General features: G+C 49.3%; 1 non-coding gene across 1 annotated transcript; it reads right to left on the bottom strand.

Annotated features, from left to right (window-relative positions):
* Positions 1-23,350: 23,350 nt before the first annotated feature.
* On the bottom strand, positions 23,351-23,478 carry LOC115835759. Its single transcript, XR_004030780.1, has one exon. It is a non-coding gene; the product is annotated as a small nucleolar RNA SNORA77 (small nucleolar RNA).
* Between the last annotated feature and the right edge of the window lie 4,388 nt (positions 23,479-27,866).

A 27,866-nucleotide genomic window follows, 5' to 3' on the forward strand; every position in this document is an offset into this window, starting at 1 on the left:
CTCAGCCTCCCGAGTAGCTGGGATTACAGGCACCTGCCACCACGCCTGGCTAATTTTTGTATTTTTAGTAGAGACAGGGTTTCACCATGTTGGCCAGGTTGGTCTCAAACTCCTGACCTCAGATGATCCACCCACGTTGGCCTCCCAAAGTGCTGGGATTACAGGCGTGAGCTACCTCGCCCAGCCCCCATGTGCTTTTCCAGAGAGACAGGGGACTTTCGCTTTACCCTTGTCCCGCCAAGGAGAGGCCGGGGCTGGTGGGTTCCATGCCCAGCTTGGCCCTACCTTAGATTGGAGACAGAGCAACTTTGTCCCTTTACATGGAATTCTTACGCATCCCTCCAGGGGTAAGAATTGGAACTGGAATTATTTGGAAACTTTAATCTTCATTGTCTCCTCTCTCTCCTTACCACTCCACGGGGCAGCTATGTATTGGGCGAAGAGAAGGTGCTTCTCTGGGCCTCAATTTCCTCATCTGTAAAATGAGAACAACAGACCCTGTGTGGTTTTAGGAGATAATAAGTTGTTCCAAAGGACTCTGTGGGCTGCAAAGCAAACTGTAAGAGCAGATTGTTATTTTCTCCTGTGTGTTAGCCTGGCCTCCCTGGTTGGTGGTAAGTCCTTTCTCAGCATCTTGGTATGCCTCACTCATCCTGAGTACACAGAAGGTTTGCGAGACATATTTTCAAATATGATCCCTACAGGAAGAGAAAAATTGTGAATTCATAAGAAATGGGGGGAGTTTTTTTTTTTTTTTTTTTAAGTCCAGTGTTAGGAGTCAAGAATGGTGGCAGGAAACTGGGCAGGGCCATGTGTGAGTACAGGGACAGCTCTCAGGGGTGGTGGGGGTGGTAGGTTTGTGCATGGGCTTGAGCCCCAGTCAGTCTCTCAGTGGCTTCCTCCAGGAAACAAAACTGACCAACTCCGGGTTGGTCAGATATATATATTTGAGACAGGGTGTTGCTCTGTCTCAACAGAGCAGGCTGGAGTGCAGTAGCATGATCTCAGCTCACTGCAACCTCCGCCTCCCCATCTCGAGCTATCCTCCTCACCTCAGCCTCCTTAGTAGCTGGGACTATAGGCATGCACCACCATGCCTGGCTAATTTTTGTATTTTTTGTAGAGGTGGGGTCTCACTATGTTGCCCAGGCTGCTCTCGAGCTCCTGAGTTCAAGCGATCTGTCTGCCTCTACCTCCCAAAGTGCTGAGATTACAGGTGTGATCCACCATGCCCAGCCAGAAATGGGGACTTTCAAATTCCTCTCCCTCCCTCCCCATGTAAGGGGAGGGGACATCCTACCATGCAGGGGAGGATCAGTAGGAGGGAAGGAAGGGTCTGAGAGGCCCTGTAGTTGGAGGTGGCCAGTGTCTTGCTCATCGATGGTCAGGGCAGAGTGAGGGATGTAGAAGAGTCCCTGGCAGTGCCCTGAGGATGCCGCCCACCTTGCTTTGAAGAAATCCTCCCCTCAGTCAGGACTTTTGGGGCCCTGCCAGGAACCCTCTGTGACCCCTGGACTCCTCAGCAGACCCAGGTGTCTGCCTTTACCTGAGAACAGGCCAGCACACCCGGAGTTGGTCAGTTCTGTTTCTGGAGGAAGCCGCTGAGAGACTGACTGGGGCTCAAGCCCGTGAACAAGCCCATCATCCCCACCACCCCTGAGAGCTGTCCCTGTACTCACGCATGGCCCTGCCCAGTTTTCTGCCACCATTCTTGACTCCTAACAAGGATCCAGCAGAGTAAGAGCTTTAGACCCAGAGTCTCTAAGCTGGACTAATCCTTAGCAGCCATGTCCCCCTGCTCCTTCTCTGCTTCATTTTCCATGGCTCGCATCCCCTTCTGATGGCCTATAGATTTCACTCCTTAATGTTGTTTGCCATCTGTCCTCCCTGTTAGAATAGCAGCTCTGTGAGGGCAAGGCCTTTTGTCTCTCTCATTCCATGGTCTCTCCCCAGAGATCAGAGTGTAGTAGGTGCTCAGTTAACATGTGCTGAGTAGATGAACACATCCAATGCACCATTTCTCAGTATACAGATGGGGAGACTGAGACCCAGAGGCGAGGAGTGACTCTTGGAGGCAGAGCTGGAGCTTTTCCTAATTAGACTCAAGTTAATTCAAAGTTGGGTCTCTGTCCCCCACTCTGAATTACCTTGGTTGCTAGGGGTGCTTAAGAGGCCCTTGGCGAGAACCTTCAGGCCAGCTGCCTCCAGAGTTACCCAAAGGGGCAGCTCCCAGACTGAACGGACAGCTGCCACATGAGGCGACTGGAGAGTTCCAGAAAGGAGTTATCCCCATCAGACCTCCATCCTCAAAGAAAACCTCCCAGGGCTGCTCTCCCAAGGCAGCCAGTTCCTCTGCTAGTGAGTTCTCTCTTGGTGAAAATAGTGCCCTCTGCAGGCAGCCTTTTACAATTCCCCAGTGCAATAAAATAAATAAATAAATAAATAAATAAAAATAATAAATAAATTAAATAAGCAAATTAATTAATATATTAATTAATATATTAATTAATTCTCCAGTGCACTGGAGAACTAAGGAAGTCCAAAGCCAGGCTCCAGGCAGCCATGGAAAAAGGAGTGGCATTCCCATGGACTTGGGCTAGGGATAACTGACCCGTCTGAGAAGTGCAGCCAGAGGCCCAGGGAAGCCTTGGGGTTCTGAGGCCTCACTTGGGAATCTGGCAAGAGAGCCTAGAGGCCACAGTGCTCAGCATGCCCCCCACAGAGGAGCAGATCTTGTGCAGGCCTCTACATTCCGTCCATGGGGAGTTTTGGCTTTTATCCCCAAGCCCAGCTATTGACCCCAAACATCTTTTCCCATCGTGATTGTGGTTTGCCAAATTCAGGGTTGGAATGCACCTGAACCTTGGAGCTGGGGGAAGGACTCCAGAAATTAGGCCTTGAAGGATATATAGGAGTTTTCGAGCTTGTCGGAAAAGTTAGGGAGGAAGGGGACAGGCAGGTGAGGGAGCAGTGATAATGCTTTGCCTGAAGAAGCGAATCTGTAATGGAGCCTTTTTCTGTGACTGAGGCCATTGTAGGCCCTTCCCTACCCCACCATCCTTGTCCCCAACCACCCTCTATGGGCTCCCTGCTCCGAAGAGGGTGAGTCCCTGACCTAAGACAGAGCTTCATGCACTGCTGCCCTGGCCTTCTCTTTATTACCACTGTTACTACAAGTTTGCTGACTTTCAGCCACAGTGGATGGAAAAGTACGCCTGTTGCAACACGATGTGAGTCAGTTGTTCATAAATAATGGGATTGCACCGTCAGCTCTGATGCCCTGGTGTCTGGCCCATAGTTGGAGACATGGTGTTGGCTCCTTGGAGAAAAGGGTAAGGGTGACTCTAGACGTCAGTTTGAAATTGCACAGTATGGCAGTGAGGATCAAGCAGGTGCGAGAGACACAATCATTTTTGGCATCTAGGAAAAAAGATAGTGCCCCCAAAGCAGTGATCCAAGGTTTAATTCTGACACATGCCCTGTCCTCCGATCCAGGTTTTGCCTTACATAGTCATCCTCTCTTCTGACCTTGACCTCAGCCAGGGCCACCCCCAGCATGCTATGGACTTAAGGGGTGAGTTTTGCCCAAGCCTCAGAGAGGGTCTTTCTGCCAAGACACACCACAGCCCCTTCAGACAGTCTTCCTCTGATTATCTGGGAACCCTGTGACCAAGATGGTCAGGTTCACCTTGGTGGGATTCATTTGGAGCCTGCCAGAGACACAGAGCCCAACTATGATAGCTTCTAGACCCCAGAGTCCCAAATTCAGCCACTTCACTAGCTTGCCACTTGTCTTGGAGTTGATCACTGCACTCCTGGGAGCTGAAGGCTAGTGTGGTTGGTAGAGAGCCCTGGATTCTAATTCAGACATTATCTAATGCATAGTGTGACTTTGATCCTGTCACTTCCTCTGCCTCAGTTTCCTCTTCTGTACAGCTTGGATTCATCATGGTGTCTCAACCTCAGCACTATTGACTTTCGGGACCGGATAATTCTTTGTTTGTGGTGGGCGGTGGAGAGGAGGGATGTGCTGTGCATTGTGGGAGGTTAGCAGTAACCCTGGCTTCTACCCACCAGACACTGCACCATCACCTTCCCTTCCCTTCCTGGCAAACAAAACTGTCTCCAGACGTTGCCAAATGTCCTCTTGGGGATGCCCAATCTCTGGGTGAGACCCCTGGGTTCAATGATCTATAAAGACCCTCCCAACAGTCATCCTCAGGACAGGGGAGACCGTTTTCTCTTTCCAGCTCCTGTTTCATGAATGTGGACTGGGTGTGAATGAAGAGTCAACAGGTGGGGTGTGCAAGGACTTATGGGTGGAGGGGCCCCTTGGACCTCATGCTGAGAGCCAAGGCCAGTTCTCTTCGCCTTCCAGACCTTGGGTTACATAAGTCGGGGTGGGTGGGGCGAGGCTCGGGGTGAGGGGGAGAGAGGCCTGTGGTTCGGGCCCGCACACTAAGGTCAGTGGCCTTCCAGCGCGGGGCAGCGTGGTGACTAATCATCTATCCATGTCCGAGGACTCAGCATTCCACCCACTTTCCCCTCTCACGCTGCCCTGGGAGGGGACATAGGAAGTGAATCAGCCCACCCACCAAGCAGAGGAGGGAGAGAGGGTGGAGTGTGGTGTTGTTAGATGCAAGGGCACGCCTGCGCCGGCCTACCCTGGGTTTTATTTTGTTTATTCCTTCCAAGTTAGCTGTTTATTAACTTCGTCCACGGAAACCTCCTTCTGACCTTGTTGCTTAATGGAAGGGCAGACAATCTTTGGCAGGGGGAGGGGTTTGTTGATGAATATTAGAAGTAAATCACTGTTCTGGGAATAACAGGCTGTGAGGTTTGGGATAGTACTAACCCAGAGCTACTGGTTTGGGGAATTCATTCCTTCATTGAAGAAACTGTGCTCTGGACTGTGGGCTAGATGTGGGGCAGGAGAAGGGAATGAGACATAGTGCCTGCCTGCAGAACCCCTCAGTCTCGGAGGGCAGATATGGCTGTCAGACTGTCCCTGCAGGGTACTGGGAATGTACATGGAAGGCATGGAGTGGGGTGTGGGCAGCTCCACCCAGCTGTGTTGCGGGGAATTGGGGGTGGGCAGCTGGGGCAACACATGTGCTTGGGGAGGTGGTGGGAATGTTCAGGCAGCTTCCCGAGAGGAAGAGGTGGAATTTTTGTTGTGTTATTTTGTTGTTACCTTTTGTTATTGCGGTAAAACATACAAAACATAACATTTACCATTTAACCTTTTTTTTTTTTTGGATACGGCGTCTTGATCTGTTGCCCAGGCTGGAGTGCAATGGCACCATCTCGGCTCAGCGCAACCTCTGCCTCCTGGGTTCAAGCAATTCTCCTGCCTCAACCTCCCCAGTAGCTGGGATTACAGGCGCGTGCCACCACGCCCGGCTAATTTTTGTATTTTTAGTAGAGACAGGGTTTCACCATGTTGGCCATGATGGTCTCGATCTCTTGACCTCATGATCCGCCCGCCTCGGCCTCCCAAAGTGCTGAGATTACAGGCGTGAGCCACCGTGCCCAGCCCATTTAACCATTTTTTAAGTCTGCAATTCATCGTCCTTAAGTACATTCACATTCACATTGTTTTGCAACCATCACTACCATCCATCTCCACACCTTTTTTATCGTCTCTCAATTGAAACTCTGTACCCAATAAACAATAATTTCCCATTCCCCCTCCCCCAGCCCCTGGCAACCACCATTCTCCTTTCTGTCTTTTTATGAACTTGAGTACTCTAGATACCTCCTGTAAGTGAAATCATGCTGCACTTGTCTTTTTGTGACCGGCTAATTACACTTAGCATAGTGTCTTCAAGTTTCATCCATGTTGTGGCATGTGACAGAATTTCCTTCCTTTTTAAGGCTGCATAATATTCCATTATGTATACACCACATTTTTTTCTTTTTTGAGAGATAGTCTCGCTCTGTCACCCAGGCTGGAGTGCAGTGGCACGATCTCGGCTCGTTGCATCCTCCACCTCCCAGTATATACCACATTTTGTTTATCATTTGTTACTGACTTTGGTTGCTTCACCTTTTGTCTGCTGTGAATAATGTTGCTATGAACATGGAAATGCAAATATCTGTTTGTGTCCCTGCTCTCACTTCCTTTGGATGCATGCCTAGAAGTGGAGTTTCTGGGTCATATGGTGGTTCTATGTTTAAGTTCTCGAGGAATCATCAGAGTATTAAGGAAGAGGTGTTTGAATTAGGTTTTAAGGATGAGCGTGGGATCTCTGGGCAGCTCAGAGGGAAGGGGAGGGAAGAGGAGGGAAGGAAAAAGCCCAGGTTGCATGAAGAAAGTGGCACCGAGGTGTTTGTGCCTGGGGCTGGAGATGAAGCCATGAGGGTAGGAGGGGCTGGGGAGAGTATGGAAGGTCTTGCACCCTTCATCCCCCGCCAGGCTGGGGAACTTGGGCTTTGCCCTGTGGACAGTGAGAGGTGTCGAATGAGTTTTCATCAGGAAGTGAGGCCGATGGCCAACTTAGAAGGACATAGTTGGGAGGGATGTCCCAGGTGGACTGAGAGGGAAAGAGGCTTCAGACAAGAAGACCAAGTGGGAGAAAACTGGGGGACCCTGTGGCTGTTGGTGGGGAGGTAGAGGGAGCAAGTCTGAAGGGTGCTGTGCCACACAAGGGTGCCCAGGATTCTGGTTTGCTGGCTGGGTTGATGGTGGTGCAGGCAGCTGGGTAAGCTCACTGGAGGAGCAGCCAGCTTGACAACATGAGGAGTGGATAAACTTGGGCCTGGTGACTTTGAGGGGCCCACAGAACCACCAGGAGATGAACTTAGAGACGAGGCATTGACAAGTGTGAAAAGGCATTGCAGAGATAGTTGCTGAGTACAGGGTGAGAAGCCAGTCAAGGGCCAGGGCGAGGACTGCCATCAGATGACCTGGAGGGCCCTGCAGAGTTGAAAGCCAGGACACAGGGTGGCCTCTGCTCAGTGTGGCTCAATCCCTGCCCTGGGCATGTCATATCAATCCACAAATTTTCACTGCCAAGCTCGGGGCTGCATGCTTGGTTTGGGCACTGTGGGTAGAGACCCAGAGATCAACATGACCTAGTGACTTTAATTTATTTATTCATCCCATAAAGCTCAGAGAATGGAATCTGGCCCATACCTTTGCACAGCTAAAGACTGAATGTCTGCAGGAGAAATGGAGTGTGTTATGGAAATGTATCATGGGCACATGACAGGCTAGAGCAGGATTTCTCACCTTGGCCCTGCTGACATATTGGGCCAGATAATTCTTTGTCGTGTGGGACTGTCCTGTGCACTGCAGGATGTTTAGCAGCATCCCTGGCTTCTATGCAACAGATGCCAGTAGCCACACACAACCCCTCCCTGCTTGTGACAACCAAAAATATCTCCAAACATTGCCAAATGTCCACTGGGGAGCAAAACCACCCCCCAGTGAGATCCATTGGCCTAAGGGTCAAAAAAGGTTTCTTTGAGGTAGTTATATTAATCTGAATTCCAGAAGATAGATAAGAATTAGTTAGGATACAGCAGGGATGGAGAGTGGAGGAGAGTATTCAAGGCACAGGTTCCAGCAAGTGCAAAGGCCCTGAGGTGAGAGAAAGCATGGAGGCAGCAGTGAGGAACCTGGTGTAGCTTCCTCACTGAATGAATGGGGAAGGCTTTGATTAGGCAAGCAGTGGTGAAGGTGGGAGAGAAGGATCAGATTCCGGGGATCTTCCGGAGGGAACACTCTAGGTTCTGATGAGACATGAGAGTGCTAAGGAAATCCTCCAGGTGCAGAGAATGAAACCGACTAGAAGCTGGTGAATTACATTTGGAGCATGCTGGGTTGGAGATACCTGGGAGACAGCAGGTGGGGTCCTGAGCTCAGAAGAGAGGTCTGGTTGGAGCTACACAGTTGGAAGCTACATGCATACAGGTGATGAGAGAAGCCCCGGGAGAGCCTGCAGACTGAGAAGTGGAGCATGGAGAAGAGGGCCTGGCAGGAAGCAGCAGGAGCTCCAACATTTAGAGATGGAGAACGAGTTCCAAGAGAGATAGTGGAAGACCGTATGGAGAATGGTGCTGTGGAGGCCCATGGAAGAGTGCTCCAGGCGCAGGGCATGGGCCACTGTGAAGCCTGTGGAGCCCGAGCAAGTGGATGAGGACTGAGAAGTGGCTGGGGATTTTGAAGTGCTACGAGGAGGAACCAGACTGAGATGGTTGAGGAATGGGCAGCAGGTGGGAAGAGAGGCAGCTGGAAGACAGTTTTTCCAAAAATGTGTCAGTAGATGTGAGGAGAGAGTGAAGAAGCCAGAAAGGGATGTGGGTTTAGGATCTCACTGGGAAGAGTTTTCATCCTCCTATCTCCTCCGATCTCCCGGTTCCCTCCCTCCTTGGAGGCAACGTTACCAGTTCCACGCATGTGTTAGAAAAGATGTATACAGATTATTTCCCCCGGATGGTGGCACATGCATGCACTCTGCCCCTGAGTCTTAATTTTTCCACCTAGCTACCTACTGTGAGGTTTTTCCATATCAGTACATAGAAAGCTGCTTCTTGGCCAGGTGCAATGGCTCACACCTGTAATCCCAGCACTTTGGGAGGCTGAGGCGGCTGATCACCTGAGGTCAGGAGTTTGAGACCAGCCTGGCCAACAAGGTGAAATGCCGTCTCTACAAAAATACAAAAATTAGCCGGGCATGATGGTAGGTGTCTGTAATCCCAGCTACTCGGGAGGCTGAGGTGGGAGAATCACTTGAACCTGGGAGGTGGAGGTCACAGTGAGCTGAGATTGCTCCACTGCACTCCAGCCTGGGTGACAGAGTGAGACTCCGTCTAAAAAAAAAACAAAAAACAAAAAAACAACAACAACAAAAGAAAGCTGCTTCTTCCTTGCTTATGGATGTCACAGAACTTATTTAACTAATCTGTTTTTTGGACATGGAGGTGGTTTTGAGCCTTTTGCTACCACAAATGATTTCCCACAGAATCCCCTTGTACTTCAGTCATTTTGCAAATGTAGGTGGCTATAGGTAGGATAAAGTCCTAGAAGTGGAATTGGTGGTTCAAGGGTATGTGCGTTTATATTTGGAAAGATATCGGCAATGTGCTCTCCATCGAGTTTGTAAGTATGTACCTGCCTACCAGCAGTGGATGAGGATACTCATTTACCACACCCTCCAACAGAGAGTGTTACCAAACGCACCAATATTTGCCAATCTGGAAGACAAAAAATGATTTCTTGATATAGTTTTAACCTGCATTTTTGAATAAGGTTAAATATATTATCACAGATATAAAAGTCATTTGAATTTCCTTTTCTGTGAACTGTCTATATGTTTTATCAATTTTATTTGAAGTTGTTGATCTTTTTCTTATCGGAGGAATCAGAGGGAATCTTGATGTATTGGGGAAACTAGTCTTTGGAATATACATTATACATTTTCCCCTTACCCATCTGGTCAGCGATTCATTATTATATTATTATTATTATTATTATTGCTGTTACTGCTGTTTTTTAAGAATTATGAGTATTGATGGAAGAGATTCACTAGAGAGGGGATCTCTGATACGGAGGTCCCTGAGGAAGCATTTAGGTGAGTTCCAGAATGAACCAGGGCTTGTCCTTAGGCAGGAAGGGAGATACCTCGCTGTCATGACAGGTAGAAAGGAGGGAAGAGGCAGCTGTGTGCCAGGAATTGGATGGCTACACATTGAAAGAGTGAAGGAGATCGTGAGTTCATCTAGGGAAGGGGCTGTGTTCACGAGAGAGCAAAAGTTAGAGGGGTGAGAGAGTTCACTGATGTAGCGAGAGTGATTGGACTGATGAAGCCTGGAACCTGAGTTAGATGAGGGAAGTGAGTGGATGGTGTTCTGACGTTTGCTTAGATTTTGTATTTGTTTGTATGGCATTTGTTAGTCACAGGGCCAAACAATCAGCCCAAGTTGTTTCCATCTCCCCTGCAACTTAAAATCCATGCTCTGAATCACTTCCTTATCTAACTCTGTTGCACCCTGCCAATCTTTCCCTGCCCTTAGTCACCCAGGCCGAGGTACCAAATGAGTTGGGACAGCCTCTATGCCCCAGTGCCCACAGGGGTTATTTAAACTAGCCATTCCTAACCTGCTCAACCTGCCCTGCTGTGCTTTTCCCCTTGAAACCCAATAAAGGATCTGACCGAGGCTTCCCGCTCACTGACCAAAGCCTGGTGATTCCCCTGCATCCACACACTGGGTTTGGTGTGGCCCTTCCTCTTAGGAAATGCAGGTAATACATTCTTCTTTCAGCAGCACTGCCTCTCTCTGTTATCACTCAGTTGCCTCCATCAGTTAAAATCCTGCAGGTACAATTGAGACCACAAAGGACCCTCAAACAGGAATAGAATGTAAGGGTCAATAAACTGCAGGCCCAGTGATGCTCCAGAGCCATCAGAGCATGAGTGGTTAAAAAATCAAGCTCTCCAGGAAGACTTCCTGGAGGAGGTGGGCTGGGCAGATGGATTTTGAAGAATGGAGATGAGGAGATGCCTTGTAGTGGGAATGGCAGGAGCAAGCTGGGGGGTGCAGGGAAGTGTGTGGGTGTGTTTGGGTGTCCAGGAGGACAGCAATCAGAACTGAAGGAGGCTGGAAGAAAATCTACAATGAGGAGGTTAATCTGATGGTGTATAGAGGAGGCAGGGGCGATAGGGTCCAAGAGGTAGGGTGGAGCCTGCAGATGCTTTTTGAAAACAGAATCTTTCTTTCCAAGAATGATTGATTTTGTGGTAACTCCTTCTGGGGGCTCAGAGTGGGGCTTGAAGATGCCTATGATGAAGGACCTAGATGTGTGTTCCAACCTTGCATTAGGTCCAACTTGACTCTTGCTATACAGTAAACCCCTTACCCTGCTACCTTTTGGTTACCACATTAACAAAACCCCATTCCTGGCTGAGCTCAATCATCTGACTTTGCCCTTCAACCCTGGAAAAAGTCATCCTCTTCTCTCTCTTCTGCTTGTTACAGCAGCAGGGGAACTTCCCTCCTATCTGAAGTGAGCCTCAGCCCTCTTGGTGCCTTCTTCCGCCCCATGAAAACCCTCCTTCTCCCGCCCAGTCCCCCACCCTCCCCCAGGATCAGCTGCCCATACTTGGTGACTGCTTCTGACTTTCCAGGGGCATTTGACTTGAGAAAAAAAAAAAAGAAACTGGAAGACCAAAAAGTCTTTAAAGCATGAAGACTCGAGCAACACTGGTTGGATGATGGGTGTTGGCATTGCTGTACTGAAACTTGAGGCCTTGTTCCACACTGTCTCAAATGGCAGAGACTCTTTTTGGGGGGTGGGGATTTGCCCGTTCTAATAATGCTGGCCTAGGTCACAGTCCTATGTGCTATAAATCAGTAAATCCATGGGAAGTTCACAAACGCATGCACCTACTTGGCAATTCCTCGTGCTACCTTGGAATTTCTCTTGTATTGTTGCTTACACAGTTATTTACCTTTTTGAGAGTGGAATTTGTGGGGAAGTCATCTCATATTCAGCAAGTGCTTGCCTAGTTCTCACGAACCCTGAACTGGGCCAGGCGGCATGGATCTTAAACCTTTGTTGTATGTGTTTTACCTCCCCAGTAAAGACCCTGTCATGACTCCCTGATATGGCTTATAGTCCCCATTGCCAAAGCAGAGAATAAGGGAACCCAGCCAGGCACAGTGTCTCAAGCCTGTAAAATCCAAACACTTTCAGAGGCCAAGGAGGGAGGATCCCTTGAGCTGAAGCGTTTGAGACCAGCCTGGGCAACATAGTGAGACCCCCATTTTTACAAAATTTTAAAAATTAGCTGGGCATGGTGGTGTGTGCCTGTAGTTCCAGCTACTCAAGGGGGCTGAGGTGGAAGGATCACTTGGGCCCAGGGAGCTGAAGCTGCAGTGAGCTGTGATTGCACCACTGCACTCCAGCCTGGGCAACAGAGTGAGACTCTGTCTCAAAAACAGCAGCAACAACAACCAAATAAATAAATAAATAAATAAATAAATAAAGGGAACCTAGATGGGCTGTGGTTGGCAGAGAAGATTTCTTGAAAAAAGGAAGAGCTCGAGCAGACAGTACCTCTAGAAAAGGTAGGAAAGGGGAAGGAAGAGAAAAGGAAGTCCACCAAGGAGGCCCCATTTCCGGCACTCTACAGAGCCAGGTGTCCCCAAGGGGAGATTGAGTGTCAGCCCTTCAGGGTGGCCAGTGGATGGCGACTGGTCACCCTGGGGTTGCGGGGTGACAGGTGAGCAGGTGAGCCACCTAAGAAGGAAAGGGACAGGAGGCAATGGAGTTCCTGCCAACAGTGATGGTGGGGGTCTGTGAATGTCGCCCCCACTCTGCCTGCTGGGGAGTCCTGGGGGGGGCTGCAAACTAGATGGGCAGGGTGGGGAGTGGGTGGACTCAGGGACCTTGCTTTTCTGTGAGGGACTGAAGTTCCTTCACAGCCGCCTCCCCAAGCACCCCATGGCAGGGAACAACCGTTCTCCCAGATCAGGGCTCACCAATGCCTCCTGCCTGGAATCCTGGCTTGCTGAAAGGGAGTGATAAGGAGCAGGGAGTTCCGAGAGGAGGGCTTCCGTTTCTGAAATAGAGGATGTCAATAGTTCATTTCTTCGGTGTTTTTGGTACACATCCTTTCTAGAACCTGACTAATCATTTTTTACAAATTGTAAGTGGAAAACAAAAGGAAATTTTGTGCAGGAGGATGAAAATTTGGCTTAAGCATGGGCTTAACCAAGCAGGAAGGGAAAGTGACTGGCCCAGTGGCCCTTCTCCCTCCTGTCCCTCCTAGTCTGGTTTGGTTTAATCTTCCCTTTGTCCTAGAGGCAGTTCCAGATGCCCAGTTGCTGGAACATTACTTCTGGGTGTAGCTTAGCAAGACCATGGCCTCTGGACCCGTGATCAGCTCGCTGTGTGGTCCTGAGCAGCCACTCAACATCTCTGGGCCTTGGATTCCTACCTGGCCTCTCTTCTGGATGCATCATTTTTGCCTTTAGGTATCTGGACCATTCCCTCCCATGGATGATAAAGTCTTTGCTTCACACCCTCAGGATTACCTTAAAGGCCTGAAAAGAACAGAGGAGGAGTCTGAGGAGGTGAATTCCAGCCATGCTCTTGCAGGCTGGCTGGGCAGTGTGCTGGGGAGGAGAGGGAGCCTCTGGCTGGGCCTCCTCCACCAGGCCTGGTGTCCTGGAAACACCCCGCATTGTCTCAAGGCCTCAGATTTGACTTTCAAAGGGAAAACAGCTCTCCTGATAAGGTGGGTCTTGTTCTATGAAAGATGGCTTTGTTCCAGTGTCCTGCAGGTATGAGAAGAACAGAGGCTGCATCGGGTCTCTAGGGGGTTAGACAACTCCGGCTTTGGGGGAGCCGAAGGGTTTCATGTGCCTGGGCTGTGCCTGGTTGTGCCTTCAGCATCGCTGTCTGGGCACCTGCTGGTGCCGGGCGCTCTATTAAATGTGATCTTAGGGACCACTCTGGAGAGCAGAGCAGGAGTGGTCATATCTATTTTCTCAGCCTGGGATGAGGAAACTGAAGGGTGTGCAGCTTGTGCAGAATCCCTTGGGCTTCTCAGGGGACAGCTCAAGTCAGACTTGAACCACGTCTTAGGAATCCTTGCCCAGAGCTCCTTTCCCCACAGACTGTTTACGATGGGCTTTCACACACGACTGCTACTGCGTTCTCTGCCCTTCCACTCCACCCCTTCTGCTCTCATGTGTCCCCTGCAGCATCAATGGTTGCCAATTATTGAGGAAATGAATTCGCTTTGTTCGGGGAGGAAGATCTGGGTCTTTGCATGAATAATAAAAGAAAAGAAAAGTTTGCTCTAATAATTCCAGTGAATCCCCACAACACCTCCCCTCTCCCCAAAGCATCAGCACATCTTCAGGTTTTCCAGCATCCTTGAAGACCCAAGGAAATGGGTCTCGAATGGGGAAATCTCCAGTCTCAGGGCATAGGGGCTGGCCCCTGACTCACACTGCAGAGGTGACGGCTTTTCCACCTTTTTACCCAGCCTTACTTTCTTACCACAGCCAGCCCTGAGTGACATTCCTGTGCCAAGAAATACAAGGACCTATCTCCAAGTGTGTTTCACCTTGACCGGCACTTTCCACCTCACATACCCAGGGACACGTGTTTGGGAGAGGTGTCTAAACTATGGAAGTGATTTCTTTTCTTCTCACTTTTCATATAGAGGCCCTGCGTTTTCTCCCTGGGCAAAGTGAATCATTTCCCATGACAAGCAATGGCAGTTGGAGCTCTGGGGGGCAGGGACTACCTGGGTTTAGGGACAGCTGTAGTAAGAGTCTTCCCCTCCAGCCCCTCCACTGTCATGCACTTGCCAGTCCCATGCCGCTTCCTTCCCCTTGGGCTCGGGGCAGTCCTTGGGTCAGGAGCTCAAGGCCAGCCTGGAGCCTCAGAGGTGGTCCTGGGCAGTGAAGGCTCAGGGAAGGCGGAGGGCTTACTATTTACACCTTCTGAGCTCAGGCTGCACGTTCTCGGGGGCTGATTTAGATGAACTGTTAATCTCATTATTCATAGAGTTTTTTATTTTTTTATTTTTTTGAGACAGAGTCTCTGTCTGTTGCCAGGTTGGAGTGCAATGGTGTGACCTTGGCTCTCTGCAACCTCTGCCTCCTGGGTTCAAGTGATTCTCAAGCCTCAGTCTCCAGAATAGCTGGAATTATAGGTGTGCTCCACCACGCCCAGCTAGTTTTTGTATTTTCAGTAGAGATGGAGTTTTGCCATGTTGGCCAGGCTGATCTGGAGTTCCTGACCACAGGTGATCCGCCTGCCTCGGTCTCCCAAGGTTCTGGGATTACAGGCATGAGCCACCGCGCCTAGCCATAAGGTTTTAAATAATGCATTTTGCCTCAACCCTTTTAAAAAAAGCCTGTGCTTAATAATGCCAGAATTATTTTAATGCTAGAATTAAAAATGTGACACATGCCTTGTGTCACATTTCAGCCACTGGGGCTTTTAATCCACCACTGCATTCGAATGTTGTGAAATGTGTTACTTATGATATTGGGTTAGCAGGAAAAATAATGTCCTAGCAAGAAGGAAGGAGAATACATTTTCCGTTTTATCTTGTAGCCTGGGACAGGCCAGAGAAGGCATGTCCCTGGTCATAAGTTAGAATGACAGTTGCTCTTTTTGAGTCCCGGCTATGCATCAAGGGCTTACACATGGGGCTTACACTTACTAATGCTTGAAACACCCCAAAGAAGTAGTTGCTCTGGGGATTATAAAAGTGTCCACCTAAAGAGATGCTGTGAAAATTAAGTGGGGTGTAAAATGCCCATAAGGGGTTTATTTATTTATTTATTTTGAGATGAAGTCTTGCTCTGTCGCCCAGGCTGGGCGCAGTGGTGGGATTTCGGCTCACTGCAATGCCCGCCTCCTGGGTTCAAGCAATTCTCCTGCCTCAGTCTCCCAAGTAGCTGGGATTACAGGTGCACGCCACTAGGCCTGGCTAATTTTTGTATTTTTAGTAGAGACGGGGTTTCACCATGTTGGCCAGGCTCGTCTGGAGCTCTTGACCTCAGGTGATCCGCTCGCCTCAGCCCCCAAAGTGCTGGGATTACAGGCGTGAGCCACTGCGCCCAGCCCATAAGGGGTTGAGAATAGACTGAGCGCTCAGTAGTGGTGTTTCAAATCAAACATCATCATCTCCATTTCACAAGGGAGGAAAGTGAGGCCCAGAGGGGCTTCGGGACTCAAAGCCCGGGTGAGCTGACTCTGGAGCCCAAATGCCATACACACCAGGGGGATTGGTTGGACATTATGCAGGCAGGGGCATCCGCCCAGGCTCCCCCACCCCATCTAAGCTCCCCACTGGCTGTGGGGCCACTTACAAGACACGCCCTTTCCCATCTGGGCCCTGCGTCCTTCTCTGACCTCTAGTACCCTCCAGTCTCTGCTGAGGGTCTGGGCCCATGCCGGTCCACCGCCCTACCCAGGTCCATGCAGCCTTCTTCCCTCTGCCAGTTCACATCTCCCTGGCTGCTTGGCTGCCCTGACCATTTTCCCCTCACCTGTGAGGTGTGCTCTTTGGGTAATGATTACGTGAAATGGCTCACCTACAGCTTTATAGATTTACAATCCCCCTGGTCCCAGCGGGTGAAGCTCAGAGTTAATGATTGCTAGAAAAGCTTCCCACAAATGCAAATCATCTAGGGAGGTGCAGTGGCTCCCTGGACGGTCCCTCACTGGCCTGGCATTGAAATGCACCCGGAGTGCTATGTCATGGCCTTCTCCACGTGCCCACCCTCCTTTCCCCTTCTCCCCATGCTGCGCTCCCACCTCTTGCCTCTCCGAGCTTAGCACCAGCAGGCCTCCCTGCTTGCCTTCTGCCGCCTGCCTCCCTGCCTTGCACCTCTGCTGTCCCTGGGGACATCGTTCCCTCCTCTGCCAAAGCAAGTCCTCAGCCGCTTTGGTATCCACCTAAAGCACTGCCTCCACCAGGAGCCTGCCCTGACTGCACCAGCATCCTTGCTCAGGCTTTCTTCTCTGAACTTCTCCGAGCCACCAGGCAGATCTTTTCTGAGTGCTATCCCATACGTTGGGCAATGTTTAATTGCGAGGACCCAGCAGTGAGCAAGGCAGGAGCCCTGCCATCCAGAGGGCCACTGGTGTGCTCTGGGAGCACCCAGCCAGCCTGAGCTGCAGCAGGGGCTCAAAGAAGAGGGGTGCACTGGAGGCTGATGAAGTGGGGCTCGGGCTGGGACAGATGGTGTGGTGGAATTGTCTAGGCAGGCAAGGAATGCATCTCGAAGCAGAGTGGGTAGCTTGTTCGAAGCACAAGGCAGGATTTGGTGTCAGATAATGACTCAGCTGCAGCCATGTCATGTTTGAGACACCTGTTTAACAGCCAGGTGGAGGGAGGTGATCCCTCAGAGATGTCTGTCTCCCTCTCTCCTGTTACCTGCTCGTGGTCCACTGGGTATGTCTGTCTCCTCAGAAAGATGGGGTTCTCTTTGAGGGCAGCCAACATTTCTGACACTCTGCCCAGCTCGGATCCCAGCACTGAGCACACACTCACTGCAGAGATGTGGTATTGAATTTAGGGATCACCACCTAAGGTTGGGAGTTTGAGACCAGCCTGCCCAACATGGGGAAACCCTGTCTTTAATAAAAATACAAAAGTTAGCTAGGTGTGGTGGGAGACACCTTTAATCCCAGCTACCTGGGAGGCTGAGGTGTGAGAAAAGCTTGAAGCCGGGAGGCGGAGGTTGCAGTGAGCCGAGATCGTGCCACTGCACTCCAGCCTGGGCGACAGAGCGAGACTCCATTAAAAAAAAAAAAAAAAAAGTATATATATATATATATATGAATGCGGTCTCTCCTCTGACTCTCTCAAAATATCCTATTGTACTGTAATACCTATTTTTGGACCACCGTTGACTGCAGGTGACTGAAACCCCAAAAACTGAAGCCATGGATAAGGGGGACTGCTCTGTGGGTCCCCAGCTCCTTGTACTTCTGCTTGCTTTTGGTAGTGAGTGTCTTGTCTCCCAAACGGATTCTAGGCCATGTGACCCGAACGAGCACAGCTCAGAGCAGCTGTTCCCTCCCTGGGCTGAGCGTGGGACTCACCACTGGAGCTTGATAACAGGGTGACCCCCAGGCAGCACCCCAAGGGACCCTCATTCAGAAGGTTGGAGGTAGGCCCACCTTGGCGGCTCTGGGTTCTGACAAGCCTCTAGGTTATTTGGAAACACAGCCGGGCTTGGCACTTGCTGCCGAGAGGTTTCCAGGCTCCTGTCTCTACCCTAGCTTTAACCAGTCCTCACCTCTTCCCAGGGTTAGAACCTTAGACTCGATCTGGACGTTTTTGGAGCAGGGAGCTCAGTGCCCATGGAGCAGCATGCGGGTGGGAGCGGTGCCTTGCCTCTGTGGGTTGAGCTGAATGAAGCCTATCTCCTAAAAGCTCTTGTCTGGGGGTCTTGGGTCTGCTCTCAGGGGTTGCATGGCCTCCTCCAGGTTCCCAGCCTGCTGCCCCTGGACGTGTGAAGGCACTCACCCTCGGCCCAGGTCTTCTCTGGGTCTCCTTCCTTTCCTTCCTCTGCGGTCTGGGCTGGCTTCCACAAGCTGGCAGCTCTATCTCAGACTTCAAATTTCTGATCAGATTAGAAGCTTGAGAGCAGGGTGGAGATAGGATCTCGCCTTCCCCAGCGGCCAGAGGCTTCCCTGTTGGGGTGAGGGGAACCCAACAGTCAGGGCCTGGAGTCACCTTCCATCAGCCTGGCAGGGGCTTCGCCCTTTCCCAGCCTTGGGGGAGGACCCCGCCTGCTGCACCCACCCTGGAGGCCAACTAGCTGGGTAGCATAGAGCCAGAAAGAGCCCAGGCTGGCGTTCGGCACCCTGGTGCTAGATCTACAGGGCTCAGCAGCAGACTGGCTCCAGGTGGGCTCTGCTCCTCTTACCTGGGACCAGCTTTACAGTCACTGACGTGGGTCCCACTTCCCCTCCCCGACCCTTGGTGAGCTGGATTTAAATGAGCTAGGGTTGGGCCTGGGCACTAGTATTTTTTTACTTACTGGGTGGTTCTGATGTCCATCCAGAGAGGTGCCTAGCATCCCCTTCCAGCTCTGACAATACATGGAAATAGTTATTACATGCTGGAGTAAGATCACCAGGGCCGATAATATGCATATCATATAATGCTGAAATCAGTATTTGCATTTTACAAAAAGGTATTTAAAAAATGTAAAACAGGAAACCCAAATATTTAATAATTTTAAATATAAAAATGCTTTAGAATTCCAATAAAGGTTGACTTAGAAAAATACACATTCTCATTCTGGTCTATGTTAGCAGATAAAATAAACAAAAATGAAATATTCAAAACATTAAAACCTATCCACCTCAAAAACTCAAAATTCAGTCATGGAAAGTTCAAGAAGGGATACTATTTGATCCCTTTTAAAGCAGAAATTTAAAATCAAAGGATGTTGGCAATATCATTATGTCACAAGTATGTTTTTTTCCCTGTAAAATTTCCTAGAAAAAGCTTTTCCTGACTCTACCCTAGTTGGGGAATAGTGAGAAGATATATTTGTGTGATATCTTCGAATATTTTCTGCTGAGAAGGCCTTTTGGCTTTTTTTCAGAGACTGCCGTCTTTTATTTATAAGGAGCCACGATTTTTGTTTCTAAAGCATTTCCGATTTGCCTTTAAGTTCTTTGGTTTTATCTTGTTCAGATGGAGATTCTGATGCACACTTCCTGTATCAGTTTCAAAACTGTCATGTTGATATCCCACATGTTAGGAAAGTCTGTGAATAGAGTGATAATTATTCTTGCAGCAGAGTTTTGCTTTGTCTATACGCATGCAACGTCTGAGTAGGACTCAAAAGGCATATTTCATATTTCAGGGTTTTTTCTGACATTGTTATTCTCTCTTTTTCAAAACATATACAAAGATTGGGAGATTAGTAGATTAATTTCCATGCCTGGCTCCAGCAATTATCAACTCATGGCCAGTGTTTTTCATCTGTACTCTTACTCAGTCCCCTGGATCCCCACCAGATTCTGTTACAGCCGATCTGAGATATCATATCATTTTATCTGCAATTACTTCAGTATACATCTCCAAAGGAAAATGGCCCAATAAAACACATAACCACAGTGCTATTACTGTACCTTAAGAATGGATAATTCCTCATTATCATAAAAGAGCAAATGTTCACATTTTCCCAGTTGTCTCCTACATTTTGTTTTACAATTAGTTTGTTTGAGATTTCTGATGTTTAAGCTTCTGAAATAAATATCTTCGGACCAAACAGATGTATAATTTTGGCAGTGAAGTGCAGTTTTCGTGAACACAGCGTGGCAACCACTGTGTAGAAGATGCCAGACAACCGGGCCAGACCCTGCCTCTAGGGCTCAGAGTGCAGTGGACAGCAGAAGTCATTCAGTGGCTCAGCAAACAGTCATTCATTGAACAGGAACACTGGACAGTGTTCCTGGGCTGGGCACCATGGGCACAGCAATGACCAAGACATGCTCGGTCTGTCTTGACCTGATGAAAACCAGGACACTGGCATCTAACTGAAGTTTGCAAATGAAATGATAGATATCCTTGTAGTGGAACCCAGAAGAGAGTGGAAGCTGATTTTGCCCTAGAAAGCATTATAGAACAAGTGACATTTGCGTTTAGTCATAAGGAAAGGAAGAATTTTGTCAAGAAGACTGGTGGCTCATGCCTATAATCCCAGCACTTTTGGAGGCCAAGGTGGGAGGGTCACTTGAGCCCAGGAGTTCCAAGACCAGCCTGGGCAACATAGCGAGACCCCATTTCTACAAAAAAAAAAAATTAAAAACTAGTCAGGGCTGGGTGCGATGGCTCATGTCTGTAATCCCAGCACTTTGGGAGGCCAAGACAGGCAGATCACCTGAGGTCAGGAGTTCGAGACCAGCCTGGCCAACCTTGGCTAACATGGTGAAACCCCGTCTCTACTACAAATACAAAAATCAGCTGGGCACGGTGGCAGGCACCTGTAATCCCAGCTACTCGGGAGGCTGAGACAGGAGAATTGCTTGAACCCAGGAGGCGGAGGCTGCAATGAGCTGAGATCGCACCACTGCACTCCAGCCTGGGTGACAGAGGGAGACTCCATCTCAAAAAAAAAAAAACAAAAATAAAAAACAAAAAAAGCCTAGCCAGGCATTGTGGCGTCTGCCTGTGGTCCAAGCTACTCAGGAGGGAGGCTGTGGTGAGAGGATCATTTCAGCCCAGGGTGTCGAGGCTGCAGTGAGCTGTGTTTGCACCACTGCACTCCAGGCTGGGTGACAGAGTGAGACCTTGTCTCAAAAAAAAAAAAAAAAAAGAAGGAGAAGAGGAAGAAGAAGAAGAGGAAGAGGAGAGGAAGAAGCAGAAGCAGAAGCAGAAGAAGAAGAAGAAGAAGAAGAAGAGGAGGAGGAATTATTTCATCAAGAAGAGAAGATGGAGGAAGAGATGTCTCATCTAGTGCAAATAGCAAGCACAAAGAGCGCATGGGGGTGGGAAGTTCCTGGTGCACTAAGGACCGAGATGAGAGGTGGGCAGGCATATGGCAAGGCTGGTGGGAGGTGGGGCTGGGGGACTGCCGAGGGCTTGGGGATATGTTAAGGAGTGGAGTTTTCCAGGACCTACTGCTGGGGACTGCACTATTTTCTTGTTTGAACATAAAGTGTGGACCATGGGGCAGGAGAACAGAACCTTGCAGGAACAATGAGGAGGATTTGGATTTCCAAGCCCTTCCTGGAGCCCTCTGTCCACTAGGCCAAGAGTCTGCCTGGATCTCCATGAGTCTCCAGGGATAACACAGAGGCTGGCTCACAGTGAGTGCTTGATATAGGTCTACTAACAGATGGCCTCTGCCATGCTCCCAGTGAGAGTGCTCCCACTGGCCTCCACCTTCACCTATGGTGGTGAGGGAGGGATCCTCCTCTTTACGCCTTTGGCTCCGGGAAATGGGGTGGCTTTTCCAAATGCATGAGCTGTTAGGCTTTAGGACTTGGTCCCCAGCTCCCCTGAATGGCCAGTGGTGCTCCTGGGCCAGCAGGCAGGATGGGGGCACATAGGGTAAGGCTCACCTGTGACCTTCTCAGGTGGGTGTACAAGCAAATGCCAGCATTTGCAACCCATGGGCTGGCTGACACAATTAATCCCTTTAAGACTGGCCAAGAGTTAGAGGACTCATTCATTTATTTTCTTCTAATAGCATTGGGTTAAAAGAAAGAAAGAAAAAGAAAAAAGAATATACATGCTCATTGTGGGCAAACCCTGTTGTTACAGAAAAGGAGAAAGAGTAAAGCAAATCCCTAGATTTGCTGATCTACCACTACCATCTAGAGAGAGCCACAATGAATAGCCTTCTAAATCTTCTTCTGTTCATAAATACAGAGCAGTTAAATGTAGCACCATTTTATATAGACAGTATTATGAGATTTAGGCTGTTCTATAACCTGCTTTTTTTCATTTAACAACTTGTCATGACACTGTTACCTGTCAGTTACCACAGATCTGTACCATTTTTAATAGCCCCACGGTACAGTTTTGCATGGATGTGCCGTAAGTTACCCAGCCAGTTCTCTGTTGCCAGAAATGTGGATTGTTTTCCATTTTTCTCTGCAATGTGCTAGGAAATATCATTCAGCTTTTTCAGATATGTAATAATCGCCTAGCAGTAAATATTTACAATAGCTGGGATAGCTAGGGCAAAAAGAAAAAAAAGAAAAAAGAAAAAAGGCTCAGTACACTCAGAGTCCTAAGCCAAGCTGGGAGGTCACCATGGCAACCCCCTGCCATCCTCACACAGGGAGTGCCCATTTGCCACGGCTTCAGCCAGGGAGGTGGGTCAGAGCTGGAGGAGAAACAGTCTGTTTTCAAGCAGTTTTATAAACCAAGGCCAGAAGGCACCGGAGAGAGCATTAATGCAGACCTGAGACAGCTTAAAATGCAATGGTGATAATAGCTTTTTATTGAGTCCTTGTCATCTGGTAGATACCATGGGTATTCATCCTCACCAGAGCCGTTGAAACTTTTATGATCCTCATTCAAGTGATTAGAAACTTAGAGATTAAGGAATCTGTCCAAGGGCACACAGTAAATGATGGAGCCAGGGTTTGAAATTAGTCTGCATTCACTCTTCAGCATTCTCCTTGCCACCACAATTGGGGTGGCCAGCCTCTGTCTCATCACCATCCCTGAGGCTCAGGTCCTCTTTTCCCAGTCCCACTAGAGCATTCATTCTCGCCCCATTCATATGCAGCTCACACCAATTCTTCATCTGGCCTCTGTTTTCTGGGCTCCACTCTGACCTCCTGCCACTCCATACCCTGCGTACTTCCGCGCTGAACTACAGACGGGTCCTCGAATGGCACACCCTCTTCCTACCTCCATGGCCCTGTCCTGCTATACCCTCAGCTCTCCCCCATAGCTGTGGCACTCCTGTTGACTCTTCAAGACTTATCCCAAGCTTCATTTCTTTTTTTCTGAGGTAGAGTCTTGCTCTGTTGCCCAGGCTGGAGTGCAGTGGGGCAATCTCGGCTCATTGCAATCTCTGCCTCCCAGGCTCAAGTGATTCTCCTGCTTCAGCCTCCCAAGTAGCTGGGACTACAGGTGCCCACCACCATGTCTGGCTAATTTTTGTATTTTTAGTAGAGACAGGGTTTTGCCATGTTGGCCAGGCTGGTCTCGAACTCCTGACCTCAGGTGATCCACCCAGCTCAGCCTCCCAGTGTGCTGGGCTTACAGGCGTGAGCCACCGCGCCTGGCCCCAAGCTTCATTTCTTCAAGAAGTCTCCCCTGACTCCTTAGCATAATGCCCTCCTCTGTGTTCCCCTAGAGGCATAATCACTATTTTTTAAGCACTGTCTATCCCCAGGCAGCTGCATCACCCTTATAGGTCAGGCGGCCACAGCACCCTGGAATGTTTGTTTCTCTTGCAGAGAGAACGAGCACACACCTGGGCCTGCAGCCAGGTGCACAGTGAGTCTGCAATAACCACTGCTTTACTATTAGATGTGCCGTGTGGCAATTGTGAGTGCAGATCTACACTAGAATGTGAGCTCTAAGGGCTAGAACTGTTGTGTCTGCTTCTTCATCCCCATATCTTTCCTACCATAGCTTTGGACATATAGTAGGTATTCAGGAAATGTGTACTGAATGAATGAATGAATGAATGAATGATCAAGCATATTCCTGCCCACTCTCCATTTCTGCTACCAGCCCCAGGGCAGGTGCAAACTCGGAACTACATTAAACCAAGCAGCCTATCAAGTTCGATGCCTCTCACCTGGCTGGTTCCTGACCACTCCCCAAACACCTGACCCCTCCTGTCTCCTTAAGCCTCATCTACCTCTCCACCCACCGCAGTTTCTACTCACAGCCATTGTCCGGGAAACTAAGGTTCTGGGTGAACGCGTATCATCACCTCTACCACATCATCCCATGAACCTGGCTTTTTCTTATCCCTTGGGCTCCCCTGTCTGTGTTCCTCTCCTTGGTGGGACCTCAAGTATTCCCTGGGGCTTTGAAACTCACTTTTCTCTCCCTCTGAAATGTGTCTGCAGCCTCAACTTCTCCTCCAAGATGCAGTCACATTTTTTTTTAACTGCAAATACGTGCAAATCAAACTCAACTTGTCTGAAAACTGTCCTGGTTTTCCTCACTTTCTTCATCGTTTCCCGTTGATGTCATCATTTTCCAGTGCCTGGGAAATGGCGCTCCAAAGATGCCAGCCAAATTTGCCTGTCTGTTTCTCTGTGATCAGACACCTGACTTTTATCACCAGGGCCCCAAACTCCCCAAAGCTCCCAGCCAAGCCTGGCAAGAGTAGTGAGGCCTCAGCAAACCCAAGGGTGAGTACCTATGTGAAGAAGCTGTGTCTCCTGGGCTGCAGCCCGTTCTTTCCATGTGCAAATTCAGCCCAGGGCTGTAGATCTTCAGAGTTATCAAAAGAAACTGGGAGCAGGATTTTTATGTTGACAGCTCTTGGTCTTTTTTTTTTTTTTTTTTTTTTTGAGATAAGACTCTCACTCTCTTGCACAGTCTGGAGTGCAATGGCATAATCTTGGCTCGCTGCAACCTCTGCCTCCCAGGTTCAAGCAATTCTCCCTGCCTCAGACTCCTGATTAGCTGGGATTACAGGTGCCCGCCACCACATCCGTCCAATTTTTGTATTTTTAGTGGAGACGGGGTTTTGCCACCACGTTGGCCAGGCTGGTCTCAAACTCCTGACCTCAGGTGATCTGCCTGCCTTGGCCTCCCAAAGTGCTGGGATTACAGGCGTGAGCCACCACACCTGGGCTTTTGTTTTCTTAGTAGACTTTATGTTTTAGAGCAGATGTAGGTTTATAGAAAAATTGTGCAGAAGGTAGTTTCCATTCTCTCCCTCCCCACCCCCTGTTATTAACATCTTATATTAGTGTGTATGATGAACCAACATGGATGCATTATTATTAACTATTGTCCCTCCTTTACATTAGGGCTCATGCTTTATGTTGTGCATTCTATGGACTTTGACAAATGCTTAATGTCATGTTTCCACCATTACAGTATCATGCTGGGTTTTTTTTTTAGACAAGGTGTTGCTCTGTTGCCTGGGCTTGAGTGCAGAGGCAGTAACATGGCTCACTGCAACCTCGACCTCAGGCTCATGTGATTCTCCTGCCTCAGCCTCCCTAGTAGCTGGGGCTACAGGCATGCGCCACCACACTTGGCTAATTTCTTTATTATTATTGTTAATTTTTTTAGAGATGGAGTCTCACTATGTTGCCCAGGCTGGTCTTGAACTCCTGGATTCAAGTGATCTTCCCACCTCAGCCTCCCAAAGTGCTTACAGGTGTGAGCCACTGGGCCCACCTGTGGGTCTTTTAAACACTTTAGGCATCTTTTAAACACTTTAGGCATCAAAAGTCTCTGCTTTCTACGCTCTTTCATCCTAGTGTGCCCCTCCTTCTCATTGTATCTACCCCACAGTATTCAGCTCTTTCCCCCTCTCTCCACTCCTTAGAGCCTCCTGTCCCTATACATGGTCAGCTTTTCATTTGTGTCATCTTTCTACCAAACTCTAAGCTCCTGGAGGCATTTGGAGGTTTAATTTAGAAGTCTCAGTCTCCCCAGTGCCTAGGGTGCTTTTGAGATTCACTAACATTCACCTGCAGGCATATTGAGCAAGTGCCTGCAGGTGTGTTGGCTCTGAGGCTTCCAGGAAGATGCTTTAGGTCCTGTTGACAACAGAGAAAGTGAGAGCATGTGGCAAGGGATGAAGACTTGGGTACATCTCCAGTGGCAGTGGCTGCAGGGAGGAGAGAGGAGGTTTTCCAGCAAGAACAGTTTTAGAGAAAGGAGAGGTGAGGGGACAAACAGCTTTGGGTGGGAGGATGCTTGAATCCTTGGGAGCTGCCCCATAGAATGCCCGCCCAAGTTGGGATCTCAGACTCCCAGGGCCCTCACCTACCAGAGTCAAGCAATTCTCCTGCCTCAGCTTCCCAAGCAGTTGGGATTATAGGCTCTTGCCACCACACCTGGCTATTTTTTGTATTTTTAGTAGAGACAGGGTTTCACCATGTTGGCCAGGCTGGTCTCAAATTCCTGACCTCAGGTGATCTGCCAGCCTCAGCCTCCCAAAGTGCTGGGATTACACGTGTGAGCCACCGCGCCTAGCCAAGTCTCTTCTTCTATAATGAAAATAGATCCAGGTCCTGTCTTTCAGGAATCTAAATTGTGGCTACCAAAATGACAACACTTGAAAGAATCAGAGAATGATATAAATCAAGCTAATAATAATAATGACCTTTGATTGAGCTGTTTGCTGCCAGCCACACTCTATGCAAAGAACCTTATGTACATTATTTCATTTAATCTTCATGCAGTTTATAAGCTAAAGACAGAGAGGCTGAGAAAGCTAAGACCAAGGCTGAGAAAGCTAAGACCAAGGCTGAGAAAGCTAAGACCAAGGCTGAGAAAGCTAAGACCAAGGCTGAGAAAGTTAAGCAACATGTTCAAGGGCACCAGTTAGTGAATAGAGAAGCCAGGTCTGAAACCCAGATCACTGTGACCCTGAAGTCTGGTCTCAGCCACTTCCCTACAGCTAGAGCGTTCAGGGAGGAGGAGAGCAGCAGGAGAGGAGTCACTGGAGCCCGTGTCCCTCCTGGAGGAGGCCGACTGTGGGCTGGGCCTGAAAGGCTGCCAAGGAAGTGGCCAGCTAGAGGGTATTCGAGGCTTGGGGGCAGGCCTGAAGCCTGGCCAGCCTGGAAAGACTCACAGGGAGTTGCACGGGATGGGGGTGGGGGTGGCCATTATCCCAGCCTGTGCTTACCCTGAGTGGCCCACAGTGACATGGATGGCAACCCCTCCTTAGGGCCCTGCCAGGTTCCCGTTGCCTTTCCCTCTGTCACCCATCCCCCTGGGTCTGCAGATGAGATCCAGGCCCATTGCCTCTGGTGTGGGTTGGTTGCCTTGGGTGTGGACTTTACCCAAGTCAGAGGGCAAGGCCAGTGCAGCCTGCAGAGCCGCTTCTCCCTGGATCATGCCTGCTGAGGGAATGTCTCTCCCAGCCACCAGACCAGTTTCCAGTTTCCAGGGTGGGGCAGTCAGGCAGAAACAGGTTTCTGTGAAGTGACACTCCCTTCATTCACTGACTGGTAGCATGACTTTGTCCCACCACTTGGAGCCATGCCAACAAATCCTGCCCTGGACTGGGGATTCCGTCTGGACTCCAGGTTACTCTGGGAATGTGGCTTTGCCCTTGTTCACCAGGCACTGCAGGGGGCTGGTGGTTCTGAACCTTTCCTGGCTCACAGATGCCACTGAAACTGTTGAAACTTTGTTGAAAGCCATGGCCCCTGTCCCCAGTGACACACACACACACATATACACTCACCCACACATAATTTAACCTATAATTTGATAAACTCCCTGAGGCCTATCCGTGGATTTTCATGGACCTCAGGTTAAAAACCCCCATCCTTGAATATAGAGAGTAGATTGGTGGTTATCAGAGGCTGGGAAGGAGGTGGGGAATGAAGGGGGAAAAAAAGAGGAATATAAATGTATTTACAATCACTGAACTAGATGGTAAATTATATCTGTATATTTTACCTAAAGTTCTTTTTTCTTTCTTTTTTTTTTTTTTTTGGAGAGAGAGCCTTGCCCTGTCACCTTGCTCTGTGTGATTGTTACCAGTGCAGTTGTGCAGTCTCAGCTCACTGCAACCTCTGCCTCCCAGGTTCAAGGAATTCTTGTGCCTCAGTCTCCTGAGTGGCTGGGACTACAGGTGTATGCCACCACACCCGGCTAATATTTTGTATTTTAGTAGAGACAGGGTTTCATCATGTTGTCCAGGCTGGTCTTGAACTCCTGAGCTCAGGCAATCTGCCTACC

The sequence above is a fragment of the Nomascus leucogenys genome, chromosome 6, assembly GCF_006542625.1.
Source record: "Nomascus leucogenys isolate Asia chromosome 6, Asia_NLE_v1, whole genome shotgun sequence".
In the NCBI taxonomy this organism is placed as follows: domain Eukaryota; kingdom Metazoa; phylum Chordata; class Mammalia; order Primates; family Hylobatidae; genus Nomascus; species Nomascus leucogenys.